Genomic DNA, 9111 nt, shown 5'->3' on the forward strand with positions numbered 1-9111 from the left:
TAGGTTTGGTTATTTTTAATATGTACTATATGTTGTAGGTGGAGGTGCATGGCTTAGTAGTTAGGGTGTTGAACTCATGGTCGTAAGGTTGTGGTTTCGATTTTTGGACCGGGCGATGTGTTGTGTTCTTGAGCAAAACACTTCATTTTCACGTGCTCCAGTCCACTCAGCTGGCAAAAATGAGTAATCCTGCAATGGACCGGCATCCCGTCTAGGTGGGGAATTTCTATGCCACTGAAACCGGGAAATTGGCCCTTATGAGCCTGGCATGACTCGAGAAGGAACATTTATTTTTTTATATGTTGTAGTCATTGATTCTCTCATTATTCTACATTATGTCATTTTCTACAATAAATGCTCTACCTAATTTCACAAGTGTTCTACATGTATATATATTCAAAATTACCAAGATATATGCAGATTTAAGCATAGGTACATGATTTTACAAACAGGTTGCACACATTTTCAGAAGTCTTTCAAGGGAGTGTAGGTTTAGGTTATGCAGAAGCTGTGCATATAACTTTGATAACAAGTATAGGCCCAGGCCATGTCTAACTTAATAGCACCACCTGGAATATGCCACATAATTGACACATTCTGTGCAAAAGCTACAAATATACATAATAGGCTTTATTATTTACATTCACTGCAAAAGTTCCTGAAGTACAATATTTCTTGTATAGGTATGAGGACAAACAACAGACATATCAAGCATATATTTCCATCATCAGCTGCCAAATCAATATCACTATGGTTTCAATGTCTCAGCAGTACCATTCAGTCTAGTGGTGAAAACAGTATTGTAAACATAAACACTGCCTAGGAATCAATAGACAAGTAGCAGGATCAAAACATCAGTGATACGTCCATTACATTAACATGTGCTTATTATTAAATTACCAACATTAAATATAAACAAAATCATATTAAACCTATAGCTTCAAAGCTAGAAATTAAAGAGTAGTATCTATAAAACAAAGAAATATCTCCCTCAAAAGGATATTGCCAGCTCAAAAACTATAGATCAAAATTAAATATACTGAGCAAAATTTACTGAACCACCAGTACATGACATGGAAAATAATAAGCCAAGGAATAACCAACCAAGTTTTTTTCAAACATATAGATTAATTCACAAACATAGGCCAATAGATATGCTGCTTTACACTCTATAATACATTCCATACATAAAAAAACAAACAAGAAAACAAATGTAAATGAGCAGAGCAATATACCTTTAAACCAACATCTTCAAATCGTGTGACATAGGAATAGACTAGTGTTGATCAATATCTATTAAATATATATCTAATTATAGAAAATAAATTAATTGAATAAATTCTTTATTAAAATAAAATAAAATAAAATAAAATAAAATAACTAGATAAAAAGTATAAAATATAAAATAAAATAAAATAAAATACTAGATAAATAGTATAAAATATAAAATAAAATAAAATAACTAGATAAATAATATAAAATATAAAATAACATAAGCATGACAAAAACTTCCACATTCTAAGAAATTACTAACCTAAAACGAGCTTATTGCAAACACACTGAATAACTTCCCATTTAATCATAAGGAAACAAAAGAAAAGCCTATGGTGGTACATAAAATGCATCATCCGATTGTGGCCGTTGCCAGCCTCATCTGGCCCCCGTGCTGGTGGCATGTAAAAAGCACCATCCGATCGTGGTCGTTTGCCAGCCTTGTCTGGTACCTGTGCAGGTGGCACATAAAAAGCACCCACTACACTCACGGAGTGGTTGGCGTTAGGAAGGGCATCCAGCCATAGAAACACTGCCAGATCAGACTGGGCCTGGCACAGCCTTTCTTGATTCCCAGACCCCAGTTGAACTGTCCAACCCATGCTAGCATGGAAAACGGACGTTAAACGATGATGATGATGATGATGATGATGACAAAAGCCGCCACTCCCAATTCCTTCTTCCTCAACCTTAACACTACTAGCCCTACAACACGCATTGATTAACAGCCACAACCACACACACACACACACGCACACACACACACACGTGTCATCATTGCACACATACACACACATGCACACGCAGACCTCTGCGCACGCACATATCCACACTTACACACACATTCCTCCTCCTCTACCACTCTCCCGTCTTTGAAAGAACCACTCTCCTGTCTTTGAAAAAACCTTTCTTCACCCATTTCCTTTCGGTCTATCAAAATGTGACCGCGTGTGTACCGTTGGCGATTTTTTTTCCTCTGTCTTCCCTTCTCTTATGTTTCCGACGAAGAGCTCCACTCGAAACGTTAAACCCTTCTTCTTTCCTTCTTTCCTGAGCGTCCTATAATACTATGTTTGTTCCACATCCTCGCGTTGTTGTGTTTTTTTGTGCTTTCTTGTTTGGATTAACTATATATATATATATATATATATTCAAGGACGCCCAGTACTACCTTTACAGATCACCAGGGATCCGCAGATTCCAGGTTGGGAACCACTGACATAAGGAAACAATGTAATTATTTTGGCTTTTATTATTGATGTAAATTTGTTAAAAATGGTTTATCTCCTATGTTTGAAATCTATATGATCATTTGCATCTGAGGAGACCAGTTTCTTTCAAATTGATGTAATGTTTTCATTGATCAATTAAATGGACCCACTTGACATGGCCGTAATGTATTGATACCTGTACATCCTTGATGCTTATTTACATTCTTTCACCTAACTTGGATCTGTGCGGACTATACCAAACTGGCAAGGTGCCTCAATTTAAGTACCTAATTCAACTAAACCTTAATTACATATATATATAATTTAATGTACACTATATTACAATAAGAGCTAATAGTTTCATGCCTTTGAGATATGTGGTTAGGCAGATTTTTATAACATGCCTTGTATCTCCAAGCAATTTCTGGGTACATGGTTTGTTCTATTCGAAAACCAGGATGTTGGTATATGAGAAACCACAAGAAAAAACAAGAATGTTGATGCAAAAAGTGGAATGAGAAGACAAATGGTGAACAAAACTGGAAAAAGAAAGAAAATTAGAGTTACATACCCTTTGAGCATAGAAATCATAATTAATCTAACTGGTGTAGTATAATTTAACAGAGAGGAGTCCATTTGATAAACCTTTAATCATTCCAAAAGTCAGTCAGTATCCAAAGAAGTTGATGCTCAGTATCTGGTAGGATTGAAAGTGTGTTGTGCATTATAAGCTTGTTCTGGAAAATTAGATGTTGAAGTCAGACAGTTATTTTTCTCAATTAGACTGATTAAAGGAGTCAATTGATGAAAATCATCCAGAATTGGCCAAGCAGAAGGGTGTCATCTTTCTTCAGGACAATGCTAAATGTCATGTTTCCTTGCAAACCCCACAGAAATTGGCACTGCTTGACTGTGATGTCCTACCACACTTACCTGGCCTTGCACCTTTGGATTACCATTTATTTCAATCCCCACAAAATTCTCTTAATGGGAAGAACTTCAATTCTTCCAAAGACTGTAAAAACCACTTAGCTCAGTTCATGATCAAAAAAGATACCAAGTTCTGAGAGGATGGGATCATGAAGCTGCCTCAAAGATGACAAAAGGTAGTGGAACAAAATGGGACATATTTAATTGAATAAAGATATGTACATATTTTATTTACTCTTAAGTTTCCTTTAAAAATGGTACAGACTTTTGTTCCAATCCAACCATTAGGTCAATAATAATGAACTTATATATTAAAAGCAAGTTGTCTGTCTGTGTGTTGTGTTGTGTGAACCACTTCTACTCCTACAATTTTCAACCGAATTTCACCAAATTTGAAATGTGTGCTCTCTTTGACTTATAAACTCAACTACTGCTGGCTTTTTACAGATTCACCTACTGTCCCAATGGAAAACAATGACAATGGTGTGGGTGTATGACTCTGCATGTTCATTATTGTGCTAAATAAATCAAACAATGCAGGGAACATCTGCCATTATGATTTCTTTCATTCAGTTTAGAGGTGCATCCATGAATGGTGTAATAACCAAACAGGCATACTTAACAAACAGCCCTGGCAACGCTACTCTATATAATAAACATGAACGGCTGTGTGTGTGTCTGTTTGTCGATTTATAGGAAGAAAGGCTACAGCATCTAAATAAAAACTAAAAGTTAATCCTTGTGCAAAATATTTTGAGGAAGACAATGGAAGTAGTCCCAAGCCTCTAGGTGCCCCACTAAGGGAGCTATGGGTTCTTTTCCAAAATGTTGCACATAGTGCAGTCCTTACCAAAAAGTACCCTAAGGGAGATAACATACATACAAACATGAATATGTACACACATGCATACATACATTTATGGACACACATACACACACACACGCATGCATGCATGCATGCATGCATACATACATACATACATACATACATACATACATACATACATACATACATACATACATGCATGCATGCATGCATGCATGCATGCATGCCAAACAGCAGTATCAAAATAAATATATAAATGCAGTGTTGAAAAGTGAAGTGTGAAACATTGTACAAGTTGGCAGTGAACTCCTCAAGAAACACTCTCTTCCTGATGATCTCCTATAGAGCCCCAAAACAGCTGGGCTCTCTTACCTCAGAGAAGACCTGGATGGAAAGCACTCAGGCCCGGAAGCTTGAAGAAGACAGTAGAATTGACATGAAGTGCAGCCTCTCTTGGACACAAGACCACTACATCACATCACACTTTAAATGTGAATTTGTCTGTCTTAACTACATTCTAAAGATGGAGCCTTGTATTTTTGTTGGAAGACCGGTTCCCTTCTCAGTGGAAGATTTATAATAATTAGAAAATAGAAGAGATGTACATACATACATACATACATACATATGTGTATATACTTGCATGCTGATGCATACACAAGCACAAACAAACAAACAAGCAAAAAGAAACATAATTCTGATACTGGACAGAGTCAACAACTATTTGCAGGTAGTTTATTCCAAGCTTCATGAAAATGTGTTCCTGAAAGTCATGGATGCTGTGTTGTTCTTTGATTTTGTAAGCATGTCCATGAGTATTAAACATATGGAATTCAAAAGGTATCCAAAGGTAATGTTGTAAATGTAGTGTCTACTAATCAGTTGCCAGATGTCGGAGCTTTAATGTATCTATGCCCAGGAAAGCAAGACTTTCTGAGTATAGTAGATACCTGATGGCAGGTATTCACTTGGTTGCACATTTCTGAACAGTTTCCGGGTGATTGATACATCAAGCAAGATAGGGGTTCTAGACTGGTGATGCAAACTCTAAGTGCAATTGTACCATAGCCATATACAGCTTTAAGTACATAGCTGGAGAGTGGTTGACAAAGGTCTTATTCAGTGATGCTAAGACACCCTCAGCCTTCTTGACAATCTTAATAATGTTGTTTGTCTATCACAGATCACCGTTGATAATAATACCTAGGTCATATTCACTAACAGACTTCTTAAGATTGGAGTTATTGAGGCTGGGATTTTCTCCCCAAAATGCATGGTGGTACACTTGTTCACAACTAGCTTGAGTTGCACGTTAATAATTCATTGCTACATTGTGTCCAGGTCTGACTGCAGGAAAGATCTATAGCACATAGAATTTGTTCTTTTTATCTCAAGGTACAATATGATGTCATCTGCATTTCCATCAGCTTTTTGCTGAATCAATCCAAAGGAAAACAAATATAATGGAGAAGCATAATTTGTGACAGTAAATATCAAGGGTTTATCTAAATACCACTGCTGGTATATTATTGCTACCCGTCAACTACAGATTTCGTCAACTATTCCCACATAAAATTTGATTTTTCCTATTTAAAGAAAGAAATCTTGGAGAATAATGCTCTGAGTATTCTGCTATTTTCTGTTTTACATTCTTCTTTGTGATGTCAACTTTAGAACATTATACTTACTTGTGATCTGTTAGATTTGGTTGAAAGTTGATAATGGACATCAAACTAAGTTTATATATTAACACTATATTGGTTTCAAATTTTGGCACAGGGCTACAAGTTCGAGGGATGGGTAAGTCGATTACATTGACCCCAGTGCTAAAGGGATGAAAGGCAAAGTCAACTTCAGCAGAATTTGAACACAGAATATCAAGACAGACGAAATGCTGCTAAGCATTTCTCCAGTATGTTAATGGTTTGGCCAGCTTGTTGATATTGATAATAGTATAATAGTGCGAAAAGAATAAAAATAAAAAATGAAAATAATAAACTGCATGATTTTTATTTTCATCTGCCAAAGGTCAGCATTTTATTAGAAAATCAAGGTTTCCTCAAGTAAAAACTGGTCTAAACTGGATGGTGTTAATTTTATTTTCCTTTGCCACTGATTAAATCATTATCAAATGTAAGACTTTAATGAAAACCAAAGAGCAAATTACAGGATCAAGAACAGCTGTTCCTGATCCTGTAATATTCATCCACATCCCAAATTTATAGCATTGAAAATACCAGCTAAGAAATTAAAGTTAAATTTATGCAGAACTGATGGTCTGACTGAATCAGGTGGTTCTAAAATACGATGATTAAAGGTTTCACTGGAGACTAATTATGTGGTGAAATATGTAAGTAAATCATTCTGTTTTCAAATAGAAGAGAAATTCCAATACCTAGGCACATAGAATTGGTTTAAATTATGGTAGTGAATCTTATAATCCACTGAGTTATTGGAGCAGTTATAGAGAAATTGTCATCATGTAATTAGTATTGTTTAAACCAATGGGAAGATTTCAGCTCAGCACGACAAACTTATGAAAGAAACATATATTGATTATAATTTCTCTTTGATATTTACTGTTGTGAATTATGCTTCTTCATTATACTTACTTGTGATCTCTTAGACTTAGTTGAAAGTTGATAATGGACATCAAACTAAGTTTATATATTAACACTATATTGGTTTCAAATTTTGGCACATGGCTAGCAAGTTTGAGAGAGAGGTAAGTCGATTACATTGACCCTGGTGCTAAAGGGATGAAAGGCAAAGTCAACTTCAGCAGAATTTGAACACAGAATATCAAGACAGACGAAATGCTGCTAAGCATTTCTCCAGTATGTTAATGGTTTGGCCAGCTTGTTGATATTGATAATAGTATAATAGTGCGAAAAGAATAAAAATAAAAAATGGAAATAATAAACTGCATGATTTTTATTTTCATCTGCCAAAGGTCAGCATTTTATTAGAAAATCAAGGTTGCTTCAAGTAAAAACTGGTCTAAACTGGATGGTGTTAATGATTAAATCATTATCAAATATAAGACTTTAATGAAAACCAAAGACCAAATTACATGGTGTTGATACTCATTTTGCAAAAACTTACAATATTATTCATAGAACTGTTTATCTAAGATAAAGTTTAGCTAAAATCAAGTCTTCATTAAGAAAGCAGCACAATGGCAAAATAGCACTACACTAAACTGAATGAGTCGGGTGACAGTTAAAAGTTGTACTTTGCTAGCTTCTCTTGTGTCAATAAAATAAATACTAGCATGTGATTAGGTTGATTCCAAAAATTACATATTTCCTGTACATATGCTTGACCTTTTAATCAACGTAAAACATGAATACTGTTGTATTAGCTGTAGTTGCCAATAAACAGTGCAGAAAATGGAAATCAGGCAAGCATAAAGTAGATATACGTTAGTACCAGACTCTAACTATCTATTTCTAAATAAACCAGCATAAAATGGAACTTCATTTTATGCACTACTTCTTCAACCTTGTCAGTTGATACATTTCTGGAGCTGGAGTGAATACTGAAGAGAGTGAGCAATGTTAGTGGGCACTGAAATCCATTTGGAAAGTGAGTTCATTTATTTGCTACCATGATTTAGTTATAATGAGTGTGATCTTACACACTCACACTGCATCTAAATCATTTTGTAAAATTATAACTGACCCACCTGCTGTTGTCTTTTATGTATCCCTATATCTCCCTCTCCACTGCACCTACACTTTGCACATTGTCCTCTTACTTCCTGTTCTATTCTCCTTCCTGATCCACTCTTATTTCTCCCACCTTACCTCTCTACATACTGGAGTCACCCTTCAGCTGTGTCCCCACCCTAGTTCATCATTCAGTACATTAATCTATACCTCCACCACACCCTTAGAAAAAGCATTCACTCTTTCATCCCTTCCCTTGACCCACCATATGTCCTCACTTATGCTTACCTTTTTGTACCTTGCAGGTTTTCTCAAGCACCCTTCAGCTATGTGTCTCCTCTATCACAAGACACCTGTGATTGTCCCTCTATCATACTTTAGCCTTTCAACACCTGGTATAAAGACACCCACTTCCTCCTTCTCCCAAATACTTCCTCTTATAGTAGAAGCAATTTCTCTTTCCTTTTTCACTGTTCTTTTCTGTTTTGTAAGTTACATGGAAACATCACTAGTGGTGGTGACACAAAATTAGCTCCTAGCACACTGTAAAGAGGCATTAAAAATGGCATAGAAACCATGCCAAAGATGACACTGGAGCTTGACACAACCCTACAGCTCACCAGTTCCTTGTCAAACAGTCTAACTCATGCCATCATAGAAAGTATATGTGAAATGATGATGATGATGATGATGATCACTTATTTTTGTGGTTGCTGAAGGATTTTCTCTTTCAACAGCTTCTTTATCAGTAAGGATATTTTCAGTGCAATTAAGAATTTGTTTTGTCTTATTGTCATCTCAAACAACAATATCCTCAATAGGAACAACACGATCCTATACAATCTCATCTCCTCATCTTAAACAACAACATAAAATGGGCAGTGATAACAAGAAGAAAAATTCTTAATTGCATAAAGAAAAATATCCCACATAATAGACAAGTTAGCTACAACACAGTGATAAAAGGATTTTTCTGCAGTGACTATAGTCTGACATAGTCAAAGTGACATTCTATCAAAAAATAATATAGTAAATTTTTACTAGAATTAATTAAAACTACTTAACATTTTAAAGATTAAAATTTTATTGCCAAGTATTTTATGACTAAAATAATTGACCAGTGACTATTTTATAATAGCATGTATAAATTGTATTGTAATCCCATAATTAAGAATCAGCTCTTAGAAAGTGAAAGAATTTT

Source organism: Octopus sinensis, linkage group LG3 (genome assembly GCF_006345805.1).
Source record: "Octopus sinensis linkage group LG3, ASM634580v1, whole genome shotgun sequence".
Taxonomy (NCBI): domain Eukaryota; kingdom Metazoa; phylum Mollusca; class Cephalopoda; order Octopoda; family Octopodidae; genus Octopus; species Octopus sinensis.